Raw genomic sequence first — 18,594 nt, 5'->3', positions numbered from 1 at the left:
TGCCTTCTCCTGTATATTTGAAATACTTGAAAAGCCTTGCTGCGGGCTCCATGTCAAGTCTCTGTCACACTGTGCTTTTTAACAAGCAAAGGAAATGCCACAGCTTGATCTGTTCATTTCATTCACTGTGTCACTCTTACTGTCTAGTCTTGTGTATCAAAACAGCACCCAAAATGCCCCTCTCAGCCCCAAATTGCATCTACGAGGCCCAAAATGGCCCCTTCTGACCCTGAGTTGTACCCCGGCTTGCTCCCAGTGTCCCACATCACCCCACAATGATTCCAGTTGTTCCCATCAGACTCTTAACTCACCCCAATGGTCCCCAGTTTGCATCCCCAGTGGCCCCAGTAGCCCAGGACAAGCCCTGCAGTGTAACCAGGTACATATCCTGGGTACCCTGACCCCCAGATCCCTATACCCAGCCCCAAGCCACTCTGCAGCCCCCAGCCACCTCCCAGACCCCTTGAGATTCTGGGGTTCAGACATAGTTATTGCTGGGACAGACAGGTTTTGGGGCCTGACTCATGAAGTGGTGTCCCTCCATCCCCACTGTCCCACTCTCCCCCAGGTGTGGGCACAAGGAGGAGTCTTCTTCAGTAGCACAGTGCCAGAACTGAGCTGAGGTGAGCCCCCCAAATCCTGAATCCCCTCAGAGCCATCACTGTTCCCCTGTCACCTCCCCCAGGACACCATGAAGTCCCATTACATCTTCACCACTCCACACTGTGGCCACTACTGGAGCAAGTGACATGAACCCAAAGATGAACATGACACAACTGATTAAATATACAGTGATTTTCACTCTGGAGCTGGATTTGTGATTTCCTGTTCCAATTACTCCTTTGCTCTGTCATTGATTTAAATGCCTCATGTATAATTCTCTGTATTTTGCTCTTTATTTCTTCATAGTTTTGCCATTAGTTCATTCAAAATCATTAGGAGTTATCTTAATAAACAGCTGGATGATGAATTTAAAATACATTGAAGCTACACATGGTAACCTTTTCTGAGGATGGTTTGTCATGAAGTGTCCAAAACATTTCTGAAGCTTCAGCTTTTGTTATTGATGACTACATGTCCCTTCAGGCAGGAAAAGAGGGAAAGGGTCCAGATACAGAGCTGTATTAAGTATGATGGTGTTTTTTCTGACAATATAAGCCAATTATGCTTTCTCTGCAGCCTCCTTAACCCGTCATTCCCAAGGTATTTTGTGGTTTCAGCAATCATCTATGGAGCAATCACTTTCTTATCCTGCTCATATCTCATTGGGACTTTCTCCAGGTTTGTTGTTTTGTGGTTTTTTCTTAATCTTGTCCTGCCTGGCAATTGAAATGCTACTCTACAGCAGGTGCTTTTAAGCCAGTACATTAGCAGTGATAGACACAAACTACAAAATAATATTTGGAAAGAAGTGAAAGGTCCAGCTGCCTGTTTTTCCTGGAAGGATGAAAATTGGCTGACTGAGGCTAAACACTTGCCTGAACAGTTAAACATCAGTATCTGTGTGTGGCCTCACACAAGGTTTCTGGTATGGCTCAGATAAGAAATCATTTTCTCCCTGTGATGGCAGCAGACAGGCAAATCCAGTGTGGAACTCCTGCTTCACAAGCACTTCTGTGGGACCTCTGCAGACAAAGGAGCAGCGTGCTCACTTCATGTTGTAATGCTTCTGTGTGAGCAACTCCCCTGTCTGGTACACACTGCTGTGGTGGGACTTTCTCCTGCTCTAAGAGAGTTTGAAGTTTTGATTGCAAGCTCCTAAGACTGCAAGATCTTTGGGACAGGGATGTTAGTGGCACCACCTTCATTTGGTATCACTGAGTGCTAATGACATAATAAAGAAACAAAGTTAGGAATGATCTTTGATGATTCACTACCTGTAAGAGAAATGAAAGTGCAAAAGGTGGTTTTGGGAAGTGCCACTGCTGATTTATACATTGATTATTTAGAGTGTGAAGTGAGTAACAAATATTTGTCAGGGAAGCAGTTTTATCTGCTGGCTTCAGAGCTGGGATAAAAATTCCCATACACTTATCTGTATCAAGAAGTGTGCATACAGATCAATAGAATTTTTGAAATCTATAATATTTCATTTTATCATTTCACAAATATTTTTACAGGTTATATTTCTTGTAGGAGCTTGATGAAAATCAGGCAACTGTGTAGTTAAAGGGGAAGGACTAGTACAATGGTTCTATTTGTAATTTGCCACACTAGTAACTGAAAATTTTGTTCTGGCTTGGAGTTTGGGGTATTTTTTTAGTTTAACTATATAAACTCGGCCCCCGTTACTATAACTGGCTGAATTTTTAATTTGACATCACTGAACATGTGGATTGTGTATATCAGCATGGTTTTTAAATGCTGAAGGTTAGGCAGCTAAACTTGAAAGTCAGGGAGCACTCACTGACTTGTGTTCAGTGGCATCAAAAACAAGCAGAGGTCTGAGGCCAAACTTGTGTACAATAAATGAGAATACAAAACTAAGGGCTGTTTATTGCTCTAAAGAAATCTTCTTTTTACCCATTTAAAGAGAGTATTATGATCATTTGTAGCTTTAACTCTATGTATAGTTACAGGAAGAAAAAGTCAGTCAAGGACTGTATGAACAGTCAATGAACAGTAGCATACAAATCTGTAATAAATGATTGTTTGAAATAACACCTGAAATTTGAGAAGAGCTGCAAGGTGTATGTATCAAGATGAAAATGACTGGTCATTTGTAGGAAGTTTTGAAGACTCAGGAACAGATCCTGTGTGCAGCTGGCAGAGCTCTGTGTTACAAGTAATTACCATGGCTCACTTAGTTCTGCTCTTCCTTGCTAAATCCTCCTATGTGAAGTGACAGCAGAATAATTTCAATTAGGGAAAAACCCTTGTAATTAACTGTGACTATATAATAATTAGGAGAGAAGATTTAAGTATTCCCTCAATCCTGGATTAATCATCACTCCATTGTGGCAATGATCTAAATGTGTAGCTTGGCACTGCACTGTATGTGCACCCCAAAGCCAGAAGGTGTGGCTGCAGCAGTGGCAGCTGTACCTGAGCTGGCTGAAGGCAATATCCAGGAAGATGCTAAAACATGGACTATATGTATAATCTGTTTAGTACTTTGTGCTAAACCTTTGTCATGGTAACACAGGCAGCAAATACAGGAGTTTGGACAAAACCAGCGCAGCTGTACAGAGGGTGTTTACCTGGGCACTCAGCTCAGTTCAGGTACATCTGTGATTTATACAAGCACATGACATCTCAGTGCATGTTTCCTGATGATTCAGCCAGGACTAAGTGAATACTTTGAATACTTTTTGCCTGTGCTCTTCAGGTCTATTCTAGCAAATCCCCCCCCAAAAAAAAAAAAAAAACAAAACAAAAAAAAAACCACCAAAACCACCCAAAAAAACCCCCAAAAAACAACTAAGGCAACTAAGGAAACCACACACACCAACCTGGATTCTGTTGTTCTGTTGCATACCTTTGGGTTATTAGAAGGGTTTATAATAGATAGCTGAGTTTCCATTTCGGAATGAGGTCTCTCAGCAGATCCTTTCTTCAACGAATAATTTCTGCTTGCTAAGGCCTTTTGAGACTTGAATTCTTACTCTGTGAGCAAAGACCTCTCTAGGCAGGATGGTTCAGCCAGCCCTGGGCCCCAGTGCTCATCTGAGGGGGATGGTGGCTGCAAAATACAGGACTGGTGAGGCCAGAACTGACCTGGGTGCTGTGTTCAGGTCAGAGGAAGGCAGTGCTCATTCAGATTAGTTCCTCTGTCTGGCAAGACACAGAAGCTGAGTTAGGAGAACCTGGTAAGAGCAACAGGAAGCCCTTTGATAGATATTAACTATAGAAAAATGGGTGGCAGTGGCCTGAGCTTGGCCCTTGCTAAGCTATTTTGGGTTCTTACTGCTCCTTGAGAAACCACCAGTAACTCAAAAGCAAACAGCTTGTGGCTATGGAAATAACTTTGAATGAGGTCACTGCAGACTTCTAACAGTAGGTGCATTCTGAAGAGTTGCCCGTCCTTCCACTCATGAGAGAACTAGAAAATGTTGCTTAAGAACACAGGACAAAAGCAGTTAGATGTTGTGCAACAATCAGGATATGTATATTTATTTATTTATTTATTTATTTATTTATTTATTTATTTATTACTACTTGGGTTTTGAATGTTCCAACATTCTAGGATCCTGGTCGGAAGTTGCAGGTGCTCCTGTTGATTTCTTTGTATCTGTTTGTTTGGAAAAGACAGTTCCTTTCACAACATACCTCCTAAAAACAAATACTTCCCTCTTTGTGGAGCATAGGAGTGGTAGAGATGTCCTGTTTACCTCAGAAAAAGGTTAGAGATTTGCTGTAGGAATGAGGTTTGTGAGGTAGGAAAAGGCAGACAATGCTGGATTTGTCCACATTATATTTAGAACTGTATTTTATTGCCAGATTTTAGCTAGGAAGTTACATTCATGACCTCACTCATAAAGCAAAGAGAAGTGAGATTTCTGGTGCTCGGCAGCTGGATAATCTGAGAAGGTCTTTGCTTAAACACAGCAGCAGAGCTCCAAGATAAAGGGATTGCCACGAGCGTCCCAAGCTTGTTTTGCTGTGTTCTGCAGGGAGAAAGGCAAACCTATGCAAATAGGTGTGTGCTCAGTCTCTTGCTCTACCCCTGAGGTTCTGGGGTGTTGGCTATTTTTTACTCAAAATCAGATCCTTAAACATCAACAGACTGTTGCCAGCAGATCTGTAGGTGCCCAAATGGCCAAAACAAATACCTTAATGCTGTTTCTGAATATTTTGACAACTGAAAGCTTGGAAGGAATGGAGTCAGATATGAAGTAGGGCAGATGTAGTTAACCTTCAGCTAGTCCCTGAATTACTGCTCTAAATACACTTTATTCCCAGAAGCTATAGACAGTATTCACATATCCCTTGTGACTTCCTTAACTTGTCTCATCCCCTACTTGGAGGGGAGGAAGAGTAAGAAGGAAATCAAAAGGAGCATAAGCAGCTGCTTGCCTTGTGATTATCATAATAGTTACGTAAGAAACTTAGCTAACCTGCTTAGAACCAGACATTAACAAGAGTTTTTACAAAAAAGCATCCTTTAGGGATTTAAATATACTAAAAACAACACAACAAAACAAACCTTCTGAACAAATGGAAATCAAAAATTGTTTTCATTTGTTCCTCAAAATGTTTGTTCTTTGTGTGACACCATTTTCAGCTGTATATTGTTTGAGAATTAGCTTTTTCTCTAGGGTTGATTGGTTTGTTTGGTTTTTTTTTAAGAACTGCAAAATTTTTGTGCAGACTGATAAAAACTCTTCTCAGGAGGGGGAATGGTTAATCCCACAGTGAATTTACAACACCCTTGTCACTCAGAAGGGCTGTAAGAGGGGTGGGAGAGGGGCACTGTAGCATCCCTAAAGTGCACAGAAGCTCTTCTTGCCCTGCTCCTGCTCCCTGCACCAACCCTGCCATGGGACAGAAGGAAAAGCCTCTCCTTTCAAATGTGCTCTCATAGGGGGTTTTGCTGCTTTTTAAGTGAAGCTTGCAGATGTTTTTTACCAGACAGAAGGGGCTGCAGGTTGGGACTGGCTCTGGAGGAAAGGCACAAAGAGGATTAATGTTTTGAGTCGGGAATGGGTTAGAGTAAAGGAAAGTTAGGGGATTTTTTTTTTTAATGCTCTTAGTCACCAAAACTGGATTTTGGCAGATGCAATTTGAGTGCAGTTAAAGTGTGTCTGATTAGTGAGATGATAATTCAGCGAGCTCTAAGCTAAAGAGGGATCAGTGAGTGGGGTGTGGTAATAGGATGGCTTTTTCTGTGTTGGGAGAAGAACAAGTAAGGGATCATTTCCTCATGGAGCCCTCATGGGCTCTGCACACAGCAGCCTCCAAGGACTCCAGCATAACGAAGGGCCAAGGAGCAAAGGTCCAGAGAGGCAGCCAGCAGTTACCTCTGAAATAATCCTTCATTTGGGAGACCATGGTCATGCTGCCAGGTCCTCGGGACTGTTCAGCATCGCTAAGCTTTCAGACATATTTTTTCCTTCATAAAATTTGGGGGCTGGGATTAAGAGAGACTGATGTATTGTAACAAAGACAGTAGATGTTTAATGACACTTCTGAACGTGGGATTTGTACTAACTATGTCCCTCAGAAATGTCAGAAATGAACGTGGGAGGAAAGCCCAATTCAGACTTTCAGAGCAGCATTATGCCTTCAATGGAGATCTGTAGCTTCATCTGTAGCCAAAAAGGAGAAGTGATGGGCACCCCAGCATAAGGCAAATTCTGTACTTTGCACAACCCAGGCCAGTGCACTCTTCCTCAGTTTGCTTTTACCTACAGTTCCTGAATCACTTCTTCCCATCCTCAGAGATGTTTTCTTTCCTGCACACAGAATTTGTGGCTGGGTGCTTGAGGCATAACTCCATCTTTTTTCTGGGGTTGCCAAACATCTGGCAGTCAGCTCAGCAGGCAAATGACCAGTACTTACAGCCAGTCACTGCATGTATAGCAAGTCAGTTGTTAGACTAACTGTATATTCACTGATCAACAACACAGCAGAGCACAGCACATCTGGGGAACACAGAAGTTACAGTGTGAGAGAGAAAAATGGGAGCATTAATTCTGTCCCTCTGTAGAACTGTCACTGACAGAACTTACCCCTAATTCAGAGAGAGGATTTTATGCAGTCAGTTCTCAGTGGCAAGAAATGCTTTTGTCTCTCACACAGAGCACCAGCCTCCGCTCTGCCCATAACTGGAGCTTCCAGCTTCACAGGAATAAAAATCACAAAACCAGCAGTCAGTTTATATCACACATATCACTTCAGGCGCTTCTGCTTTATGGTGCTTTTGTCTCCACCGACTTCCAGCTAGAATGGTATGTCCTTCGCTGTTTTGCAACTAGAGATAACTATGCTTTTGTCACATTCTTCAATCTCGCTCGTGTGCTGGTTCCCACATAGGCTGCAAGCTGGAGCTGGGCTGTGCCTAAGCCTGCCTGTGCTGTGTGTGTAGGGGGGACAAGCTGGGTTCGCTGTCAGGTTCTGCTCCCTGTGCCCCGTGCCCGCTGCACTCCCCACTCCCCCGCACCTCTCACCGGCGGGGAGAGCCGAGCACAAAGGCTGGTCGAGCCTGACTGCAAAGTTACATTGCTACAAACGCAGAGAGGAGATAAACGCTGCGATTTCTTCCAAAATACACAGCTTTAAGCCCAGCTCTCATCAGCGGCGCCGCGGACCCCTCTGGCGCAGCGCTGTGCGCTCGGACCGGCCGGCAGCCGCCGCTCGTTTTGGCGGCAACGTGCAGAACACTCTCGCTGCCTGGGCCTCGCTCGGTGCAGGTGGAGCTCGCCGTGCCCAGCGGCAGAAGCCCTTGGCTGGCCGTGCTCACCGGCAGGAGCCCTCGGCCGCCGCCGGCCCCCGGGATGGGGATCCCGGGCACGGCCCGGGGCGCGGAGGGGCCGCTGGCCACGCCCCCTCCCTGCGCCAGCCAATGGGATCTCGCCGCCGGCCTCGTGCCGGAGGGGGGCAGCCGGATCCTGCGGGGCGGGGCCGATCTGGGGGCGGGGCCTCGAGGGGAGAGGACGGCTGCTATTGGAGGAGCGCGGCCAGGGGGCGGAGCAGCCGGCGGGGAGAGGGGCGGGGCGGGCGCTCCGCGGCTCCGTGCGGGCAGCGCTCGGCGGCGGCGGCGGGAGCGGAGTGGGGCGGCCGCCCGGCAGGTGAGGGGCGGTGGGCACCGGGGCCGCGGGGAGAGGAGCGCGGGCTGCTGCCGCCGCCGCGCCCGGCCCGGGGCGGGGAAGCGCTGCCGGGGGTCAGCGGCCGGCGGCAGGTGCCGCCCGGGGGCCGCGCTTTGTCTGCGCGTGGGGGGATGGGCGCGGCCCCTCCGGAGCGGCGGCGCCTCCCGGGCGGGGCGAGGGGCTCCGGTGGGCCGGGAAACCCCGCTCCGAGCCGCCCCCGCGGCTGGCTCTGCGGGGAGCAGGGCGGGGGTCCCCGCGGCTCCGCGCCCCGGAGCAGCAGCAGGAGCGGGCGGCGGGGCTGGCGAGCCCCTCCGGCGGCGGTAGCGCTACCGGGAGCGGGGAGCGGTGGGACCGGGCGAGCCCCCCGAGACCAGGGCACGGCTCGGTGGGAGGCGGCGGCGCGGCGAGGGTCGGGCTGCCCGTGCGGCCGCGCTGGAGGAGCTGCCCGGCCCTGGCCCCGCTCCGCGGAGCGCCCTGACCGGGCAGTTCCTGCTGCCTGGAGATCTCGTTCTCCACCTTGAGCACATTCCTTTTGAAAGAGTTTGCAGCAAGTGTTTGGGCCCCTCTGAGCAGGTGTGTTTTGTGTTCCAGGAGTTGCAATTTGAGATCTTTATTTTCTTAAATCTAAACTTTCTGTGGCTGCTGCTTTATCTCAGGGCAGCAGTCTGGAACAGGAGTAGTCCTAGGAGAGTATCTGGAGTGCTGCTCTGGTTACAAAGAGGAAGGGGCTTACAACCCTGAGTGTTGTAAAACAGCGGGGTCAGTATTTTACTTAAACATGTGCTCTATTCTGTGTGAGGCTGAATGTGATCTGCTCATTTGTGACCTCACTTTTTGAACAGGGATCACAGAAGTGTTCTGCCTTGTGTATGAAATGCAGAAATCGATGACTTTTATTAATGATGTGTCTGTGTGACGTCAGGGGGCTAAGCCAGTGATGGAAGCATTCACCCTGATTCAGGGGGAGGCTGATGCACTGCGATGTTGTGCTACGTGGTTTTGCATTGTAATGGGGAAATTGGTGTTTCCCCTTGCTACAAATGGGGCATGGAATTTCACAGGTTTTAATAGGGTCACTTTGAGAGGCCAGCAATGCCTAGCAGAATCACAGGAGAAGAAAGCAAACAAGTTAGGGATTGAGAAGAATCTGGCAGGGAAGGTGACTTGTAGGCAGTTTGGTGCTGAGCAGACTATTTCTATGCACATCCACACCTGTGTGCAACTTAACTGGAATCTGCAAGCCAGGGACTTGCCCTGAACTGAGATTTGGCCAGAAAGCATTTACTATAGCGTGGTCATATATGGAATTTTCGCCTTAAGTTTCTTCCTAACATGTGAAAAGAGTTAGGTTAGTAATACGATTAACAATATTTAATAAGATTAAAATCACCAGCATAACTCTTGAGAAAGGTGGGTGCAGACTGTCAGCAGTTGACACTTTAAATCTCTACTTTCTCCCATGTGAGTGCTGTAAAGAGTTCAGGCTCCAAGACTCTGCTTGCTTTTCAGAACAGAGAAATTCTGCCCTCGCCTGCTGACAGCTCAGGTATTGCCTTACCTTTCATGTCCACCAACAGCATCATATTCCCAGCGGGGCCACGGGATGTTCCCATATAAGGGCAGAGGGAATGGCTGACAGAGGCTGTAATGAGTGTGCAGAGCTGTTCCCTTCAGTGCCAGTCTTTGTGTGAAGCGCGGTTGTTGCTGGAGTGTTGCTGCTGCTGGCACGCCTGGGCTTTCCTGGCAATGCCAGCAGAGCCTGCAAGGACTAAACCAGCCTGAAAAGTATCTGTTGCCGCCGAAGGTGGCCCCGTGAGCCTGGAGAGAGGCTGCCTGCCAAATTAAGCAGTGCCAGTTGTATGTTGGGTGTGCTCTGAAGGAAAAAGCACCCACCCAGGTTGCTTGTGTGGGGTGTGTGCTATCCAGCCCTGTCCAACAGAAGACAAAAGTAATGGCACTTTCTGTCTTCCACTGTTGCTGTTTGCTTTCTGGAGTGTTCCTGTAGCCAGCAGTGATGGGTACAGAGAAGCATGGTATCTTTTTCAGTGTAAATTTCAGTGTCAGCTGGAGAGGGAAAGCAACAGACAAGGACAACTTCAGAAGAAGATGAAGCAGCCACTCCCCAGAAATGCTTGAGATTTTTCTTCTGGTAAAAGCTTTACTGCTGAATTGGGTAGTGTACATTATTTCTCTTCTGTCGTCTTCTTCTCTGTCTCAGTCCTTCCTGCTGCCTGTCAAAGCAAACTCAAGGACATCAGTTTCTTCTCCTCACTGACAGCCTCTCCGTCTGTTCTGTTTTCGTTTGTAGCTGTTGTTTTATTTTTTTTTCTCTTGAAACTTCAAATTGTTTGTTGTAGCCAAGTTCTGAGCTGAACCCTCCCAATCTTGCATAAGGGCATCTTGGAGGAAGATGATAGGACTTTGATTCATCCCAGCTTGGAGACTGTGCAGGGTGGTAGCAGTCAGAGGAGGCATGAGCCTGCCTGCTTCCTTGTAAGAATTAGCCCTCTAGATACAAGCTAGTTTCAGGAAGCAGGGCTTGGACTGGTGCCCTTTTTGCTCACCTGGATCTTCAGTGAAATGTCTGTGTGCTCTGTGTGCTGGGATCTGGTGTATTCTACTGACTCTCCTTTGCATTCCCTATAATCTGTTAAAGCCCTGGATTTGATTTGCATTTATTTGTGGTTCTTGTGAGTATCTGATTGCAGGATTACTGTATCTGAAAGGATTCATCTTCTGCTGTTCATGAAAACCACAGGAGGGCTGCTTTTGCCTTTATGGGAATGTGCCAGCTGCTCTTTCGTTGTGCTGGTATCATTTTCCCTGTCCTGTTACTGGAGGCGTCTTTGATGACCTGATGGTTGTGATGATGTCTTTAGAGAAGATTCATATTGATCATTATTTGAGCTTTGTCTGGTTTCTTCTCAGTGCTGGAAGACAATTCCTATAAATTCTTGCATGTGTTTTTCAGAAACAAGTGACTGAGGCAGTGGGAGCACGTGCACAGTCTCGTGACTGTGATGATACTGCTGTTCTGGGAGGCAGAGGAGATGCTTAATTTAATTGGGAAACAGTAAACTCATGTGTTGCACTGTCTTTACTCCAACACAGTGGTGAAAGCCAAAGGACCTTTCCTGGTGGCACACTGAATCTGGGAGACTCTCTAAAATCAGCATGGAGGGGGTTTTGCTACCTGCATTTTTCTCTGCACCGTGAAGAATCAGCCTGCGTGCTGTGGTTTGCCACAATGATAACTGAGATGCTCCCCTGCTTAATAAACTGGCCAGGGTTGTAGTTGCTGGAGCTCAGACTTGCAGAGCTGCAAAGGTGCAAAAACACAAAGGAGGATGTTCCAACCTGTACCAACATGCAGCCCTGACTAATGGGAGAACCACAGTGCTTTGGTATGAGCTCTCTAAGGCTCTGCCTCCTCTCCCCAACTGCTGAAGTAATAAATGCTGAGGACTTGTTTTCACTGCTAATAATTTTTTTTCAGCCAAGTACTAACTAAGACATCTGAGCTATTCTGAGGTTCCAGGAAACAATTTTGGTATTCTTTTCATTAATGAGAAGTAAGTGCTGCCTCCCAATGCTTGTGAGGGAAAGAAAAAGAAAGAAACAAATGGTTTCAGTTTAGGTAATTTTTTTTGTTGTTGGTTTGTTTTGTTTTGGATTTTTTGACTTTTTTTTGTTTGGTTCTTTAGTTTTGTTTTGTTATTAAATCAATTTTTAAGTAGTTTCTAATATCCTGAATTTAATTTTACACCTTCACTTTCAAGTCCTGCCTCCCAATCTCAAGAAAGAAAAAGAGGGGAAAAGAAAGCAGAAAAGAAATTTGTGGTGGCATGATCTCATTTTAGATGTTGATCAAAATGTGAAATGAATCTTCTAATGAAACAGATCCTAAGGAAATTTTCAGATGCCAGACTTTAATTGAATGGGAACTTTAGTGATGTACTTGCAGTGTAAAAACTGCAAATACTGTTGGGATCACTTTTGTGCCTGGTAAACAGGTGAGATTTTGCTTTGCTTTTGGCTCTGAAGTTTAACTGTGGAACAGCCTGGAACTGTTGAGTTTCCCCAGCCTCTGCTCTGCACCGGCGCTGCTGCTCTCAAAATTCTTGCAACTTCATAGCTACTCCCTTTTAGAAAATGATAATTCATTTCCCTTTTTGAAGTATCTGAACGCTGTAATTTTATCTTGCTACTTGTATCTATTCCTGGTCTATCTCATGTGGGAAGTCTCTTGTCCCTGTGTCACAGGCTGTAAGGGGACTGATCTTTGCTTCTGGTGGTGGTTTAGCTAGGCTGGTTCTGTACTGGGAACTGGAATTCGGGAATTGTGTCACCACTTGCTCCAGATACCCACACAGAATCTGTGGTGAGCCTTTGGGATACACAGCTGTAAGGTATTGACTAAATGGTTTGCTGTTCCTTTGTATCTGCAGGTGCAGACAATTTCAAGTCATCACCATTCTCCCTCTCTTTGCACTTTTCCTTAATTCTGAAATTAAAGGCAGTGCTTCTGGGTTTCAGTGAAAAAAAACATGTGTGTCAGCTTATCTCAGCATAATGTGGCATTGAGTCTCAATGATGGGGTTCATCCTGCTGCTGAAGTTACTCCAGGGAGAATGCAGTCCTTGTGTCCCACCCTTCCCTGCAGCTCTGCTGTGACAGGAGGGGGGCTGTGCCTGGAACTGTGCAGGTGGAGGAAGCTGATTGTGTTCAAGCATTTATGTTGATGAAACTTGTTTTCTGACTAAATTGCATGTCATTCTATAAATAGAATGGGTATGTTTGACATCTTACCCTGTTATAATAATTCTCAAAATTACTACATAGAAGTAGTGTTTTCAGCTGAGGGTTTCTGCCCATGTATGTAATTTCAAAATAATTTTTGTTTCAATCTCTGCTTTTTTAGCTTTCCTGCACTGCACCATTTCCCAATTTGGTTAAGTGGCTTCCCTGCTCTTTGTGTGGAGTTACATTAAGGATTGGAGTGCCACCTGTCTCCCCCCCTCTTATCCTGACTCCAGGAGGTTGTGTGCTCTTGAAATCTCTGTGCTTACAAGTGCCCATGCGCTCATCCTCCTGTGTGAAACACTGCAGAATTTTTGGGTTCTCTAGTTTCCATAAAGAAATGCCAATCTCTGTGGACAGCTGGCCAAGCAAATGCTTGAGAAAATGCTCCTGGCATTGCCTGCTGAGTGGTCTGCTCAGCTGGAAGTCCTTCAGACAAAAAATATTTGAAGCAGAGGAACCATGGGTTCAGAGATGGTCCTGCCAGACCAGGCTTTGTCAGAAATAATGTCCTCACTGAGGCTGTTGTAGGGTTTTGGACAGCTTGGAGTTAGTTAATGGTCCTGAAGCAACTCTCTCTTTAGTACTTTCAGCCTTGATCCCAAGATTTTTTTACATTGAACCTTCTTAAAATGCTGGAGAGAGCGACTGTGTTAGTGAATTATGAAATTATCATATGTGAGAGCATTTTGGTAACACATGATGAGAATTTTGATCATCTGTTTGCTGTCTTCCACACACCAGAGTCATAAGCTCTTCTCACCTGTCTTCTACTGTCTCCTACTTCTAGTGTAGCCAAAAGTTGTATGTGCTAGAGATCTCAAGTGCAGAAGCAGTTCCTGGACTTTTGAATTGCACTGACATCAATATTTTGATCTTTATTTGCTTCCTGCTTGACTTTTTGCATAGAGATTGCAGTCTGCTACTGAATGATTCCACCCCAGAGAATGGTAAAGCCGATCTGCAACTGAATTAATTGCATGAGATTTCTGTGTGCCACTGTGGGAAATGGAGAAGTACTAACCAGGGGCTTGCTTTATTTGCCAGATCATTTCAGCATTTTGATAGAAATTGATGAAATGAGGCTGCAGAAAGGCTGAAGTACCTGGGGAGACTACAGCATTTGTGAATTTATGTTCTGATCCTTAAACGTATTTTGAATTGAATTTCATGTCAATCTGATACTTGAGAGAGATTTAAGACAAAGATTGCAAGGGCTTTTTGCTGTTTGTCCTGCGTGGCAGTGCAGCTTTCTCATGGCTGTGATGGAGAGGTGTGGTTCCCTTGTGTGACTGTGCCTTCTGAGGCACTGCTGTGGCTCTAACGGGTAACACTGACTCGTACTGTTTATTTCCTCCTTTGATCTAAATTTTTTCCTCTCTTATGGGGATTTGTAACCAGAAACTGTTCTCCAGATGTGTGACAGCCAACAGAGGTGCATGTGCAATTTCAGAATGGCCCTGGGTGATTGCTACCAGCTTGTTCTCTTGGCAGCATAGGCAGAATTGGAATTGGCAGGAAGGCAGAGCAGCCCCTGCGGCACTGCCATCCCGGAGTGACTCGATGTGCTGAGCTCCTTGGCCTCAGTCACAGGCAGCTGCAGCCCCAGAGCTGCAGTGTCTGCTTGTGCTTTGTGCCCAGCACTGCTGAGATGATGCAGAGCTAAAGAAAAGGGAGTGGTGGGGTAGAGCAGCTGCCATACAAATGCTGCTCTTGCTCTCTGTGCTGTCCAGAGGGCAGGTACCTGCAGGATGACCTCCCACAGCAGCACAGATGGGCAGTAGGGACTGTGCTGCTGGCATTGTGGCCATATAAGCAGCTGCACAGGACCAGATGAAAGAGCCATTTAGCCTGTTTTGCTTTCTCTGGGCTTGGGACAGTCAAGTCTCTGTCCTCACAGTGCCCAAGTCACCATGGCCCCGTCCTTCTCCACACTGAACTGGTCTGCAGGGGAGGTGAAAGCCTGTGTCAGTAGCCTCAGTAACAAGCTCAGCAGAGTGCCACTAATATAAAGGCTTCTGACAATCATGCTTTCTTGCTAATTATGTTTTTTAGTTATTCCTGTATGTTGTAGTGGCAGTACTGTTGTGGATACTTGAGCTTTGTGAATGCATTTTCTGGGCATAGAACACAGGCAGTCCCCTGCCATCGATGGTCTTGCAAGGAATTGTTCTGTTTCATTGTGGGTCTGATGCCTGTCTGTACAGAGTGGTGGCATCATGAGGCTTTCCTTAATGACCTGTACTGATAATGGCCACTGTTCACAATGCTTAACTAGGCTCCACCACTGTGGAGAGCTGTCTCTCTTGAACTCTGTGAATAAGGATTGTGAAGAGTGGAAAGAGTGGGCAAGCTGATGGACATATCACATAACAGTGTTATTTTGGATCCAGCCATCCAAATACATCCTACAGCATCCAACCATCACAGACCTGCTGTAGCAGAGCTCTTGCCATGGACCTATGAATGCCAAACTCATTAGCTACAGACAAATAACATCTGAATAGTGTTTACCCTCCAGTGGGTGACAGGGATGGGAGGAATTTGTGTGCTGGTGCTGCTCACACAGTCCCAAGAACATTTCTGTTTAAGTACTTTTGGATTTTGGCATTCTCTTGCTGATCAAAGGCTTGTGTCTGTGCCTGGTGCAGGTGTTTAGCATCCACATGCAAGTCCCAGGATGCTGCTGGGATGCTGCTTTGCACTGAGCAAAGCTGTTACAGGAGAATGACCTGCACTCCCGGTTCTGTGGTTTCATCTTTCCCTGAGTGTTTGAAAGCCATTGGGGTATGCATCTGTTTCCCTTCCTCCCAGTGCTGCCAGCACAGTGAGATCCTAACGGGTGCTACAGTGACAATTACAGACACTGTGTGTCCTGCAGGCTGCCAGAGCCTGTTTGATCATCAAAACACAAATTACACCTGGCTGTTCAGCTCTAGGATTGTAATCTGCATCCCCAAGTGCACCATGTAGAAAGTATCAGAAGGCACAAGGTGCTAATGAAGGAACTTTGCCCAAAACACGTGTTTATTTTAAGCAGGTAGAAATTTTATGTATGCAGTGATTCACAAGGGAAATGGTCTCAAACATATAAACACATGGCCCATCCTTGTTATTCCTCAGTAATGAAAAATACATCTCAAAAACCTCTTTTCTGTATAGAGAAAAATAAAACTTTTTGTGCGTGTAAAACTCTTATCTCTACTGGGAACTGTCCTCTGTGTTGCTGCTTCACAGACTGAAATAGAACTGTTAGCTGACAAAATAGTACTGATGTCTTGGTGACCTATAGGAAGATTTGTGTTTATCTTCAGGCTGCTTTTCTGTGTATGCTCTGAGAAGTCTTGTGCCTTTGGCCTGATTTGGACAGAAAGGTGAAAAGCCCAAGTGGAGGAAGGAGAATGGATCTTTTGAGAGCTGCAATAAAAAATAAAGTGTTGCAGGACTTTCCCTCTAAGAAAACAAAACACTCCCTTTTAAGTGAAGAATGTCTACATGTGTTAATTCCCTTTGGTTTTTTGTGGGATGGAAAGGTCACTTTGTATCTATCTAAGCTATGAAAAAAATCAATTTTTTAATCAATTTCTAAAGTAGGTTTAGTGAAAATGATTACTGTGGTGTGGCTTGGGCTTTGATGTGTGGAGGTGTCCCAAAAAGCTGCTGGAAAAGTCAATGCAGGGCATTGCTGGACATGAACTTACAGAAATTGTAGGGGAATTTTCTGTCCCATTCAGTATGTCCACGGGGTGTTTTTTTTTCCCTTGCCCAGTCCCAGCGTGGATTCCTCCTGGTGTTCCTACTGAAAGAATGGATCGCTGCGAGCAGATCAACAAAAGCAGTCATGCAGTTCACTTGAGCAGTCATGCATAAATATGAGCAGACTTTCTGCTGTTCAAACTGATGGGTAGCCTTCCCTGAAACCAGTTTTCCATAGGCTGCTTGTTCCTACTACTTGGAGCTGTCTTGGTGATCTTGTCCCTGACAGACAGCCAGGTATTGGTGTTCCCAGGTAACTGGGCCAGGGGGCTCACAATGGGAAATAAATTTCTTGCTTTGAAAATGCCACGGTAAGGACTGGTAAAAGGCACATGTTTCATTCTACTATTGCCTTGGAATTATTTTCTTCCTAGTGGTGTGACAGACAGAGCCCTTCCAGCTGTCACACTGACCCACACCCAGGGTTGCCTGTGCTCCTGCCTGTACACAGAGCATAAGCTCTCTGCCTTGTGCTCCTTGCAAACTTAGGTGTGGGTTTATTGTACAACACCAAATGAGAAGTAACACAAAATGAGAAGTGCCACACAATGGAAATCTGGTTAGAGGTGGAAGTTCAATGGGCCTGCTGCTAGAACAGAAGTAGAGCAAGGTACCAGTCCTTGTGATATGGAGTGCCTGGTTAAGGCCTACAAGGGATTCATGCTTTCCATGCAGTCATCTTGAATTAGTCAGGTCTTTGGGGAGGTTTGAGTTATAATTTTGGTGCATACTTCAGAGGTGTATATCCCTCTGAAGGGATGAATTGTGTTAATAGTAAGAAAGTGCTGCTGGAAAGGAACATGGCAGCAGGTGACTGTTCATGTGTTTCTTGGATGTTTGACTTAGAGTCATAGAATGGTATGAATAATTGATCCGTGCCAACAGCAACAGCATACCTCATAATTATTTAATTAAAATAAAAGGCTGATGCTTCTGAAATCATGGATTACTGGGTGCAATTCAGAAAGTGGTATTCCTAGCAGGTGACTTCAGCAAGCATCAGTAGTGTACTCTGCTGTTCAATAGTTCATCAGTATTCTGAAAATAAGTCTAAAGCCACTGCTTATGTTGATTCAGCAGAGAAGCAGGCCATGCTGAGGACAAATTCAAAACCATGGCTAGAAATGACGGGAATGTTGGGATTTTCTTGCTTGAATATTCTGAATAGTATGTAAATCTTTGGCAGAATGGGGGAGGTAGTGAAGTTTACCTTAGAGGTTTTGGAGAAATGATTAAATGGTGATTAAGAAAGATACAAGCTCCTTACCCTCAGTACAGTCAGATAATTGACTGTAAGTGAATTGATACCATCTTAGCAGCCTGATTTCTGTAGCTCCTCAGTTATGCTGTAAAATGAGTCCAGTGAAATTGCATCCATCTGATACGGGCAAGTTTGGACTTCTGTGTGCCAGAGATGCTGATTTTTCACTGGTTGTGCCTCACCAAAGCAGTGACCCTGAAGAAGGGGAAAGAGGTGGGGGGAGGACAAAAAAATTGATATTTAAAAAAAAACCCAACCAAACAAAAAAAGTAAAAAGCTGTTCAAGGACTCAAGAAAAGATGCCTTGTACTGAGACACTGACAGGACCAATCTGTTGATTGCCAAAAAAGCTATTGAGAGGTGAGTTGGTTAAAACATGTGCATAATTGACTCTGAGGAGCTCCTCTTTAATCCAGCAGAGAAGGAATTAATGGCTCAAGGCAGAAGGCAAACAAATAAGAAATTAGTCTGGCCTCGCTGCCAGAAAGAATGATGGAGCCATTGTAGCAAACTACTAGCAGAGTAGTGAACTTAGATTTTGACCTCCAAAGGCCTTTAGTCTGGATGCCATAAACCACTGCATTTCACAGAACCACTTAATGGGCTTTATGGAGGTGTGAGTGGATAAAATGGAACAGTGCCTGTGTGTTAGGCAGGAAATCAGAGCGGCTGTACCTTAAATTATGTGACTGACTAGTCCTGGTGCAATTGATTTCTGTTTTTCTGTGCTTTAGAAATAACCCCAAGACCAATTCAGTCATGTTCTTCATCCCTGTTCTTTTCCTTCCAAACTTTGTTTATGTCTAGATGTTTTATGCACCATAAGTGGTACATCCTGGATGCAAAGAATATTGTTCATGACAGGAATGTCAGCTTGAGGTTTGTACTTCAAATATCTCATGAAAATGAAATCTTCTTTATATTTTTTATATTTCTTAGAAATATCAGTGTAATGGTGCATCTTACCTGTCTTGCAGTATTTATTTTATTGATTAAACTTTTTAGGAGAGTAGAGTTTTATTAAGCATT

At 45.4% G+C, this 18,594-nt stretch overlaps 1 protein-coding gene across 1 annotated transcript in view; it reads left to right on the top strand.

The window, feature by feature from the left end:
* The first annotated feature begins 7,655 nt into the window (after window positions 1-7,655).
* PLXNB1 (plexin B1) overlaps window positions 7,656-18,594 on the top strand; it is a 77,237-nt gene continuing 66,298 nt past the window's right edge. Inside the window, exon 1 of the mRNA XM_066558398.1 lies at window positions 7,656-7,730. The gene's annotated coding sequence lies outside the window, so the exon portion shown is untranslated. The remainder of the gene's footprint in view (window positions 7,731-18,594) is intronic.

This window comes from Molothrus aeneus, chromosome 12 (assembly GCF_037042795.1).
Source record: "Molothrus aeneus isolate 106 chromosome 12, BPBGC_Maene_1.0, whole genome shotgun sequence".
Taxonomy (NCBI): Eukaryota; Metazoa; Chordata; class Aves; order Passeriformes; family Icteridae; genus Molothrus; species Molothrus aeneus.
The sequence above is the reverse complement of the archived record's forward strand: the minus strand, read 5'-3'. Positions and strand labels throughout refer to the sequence as shown.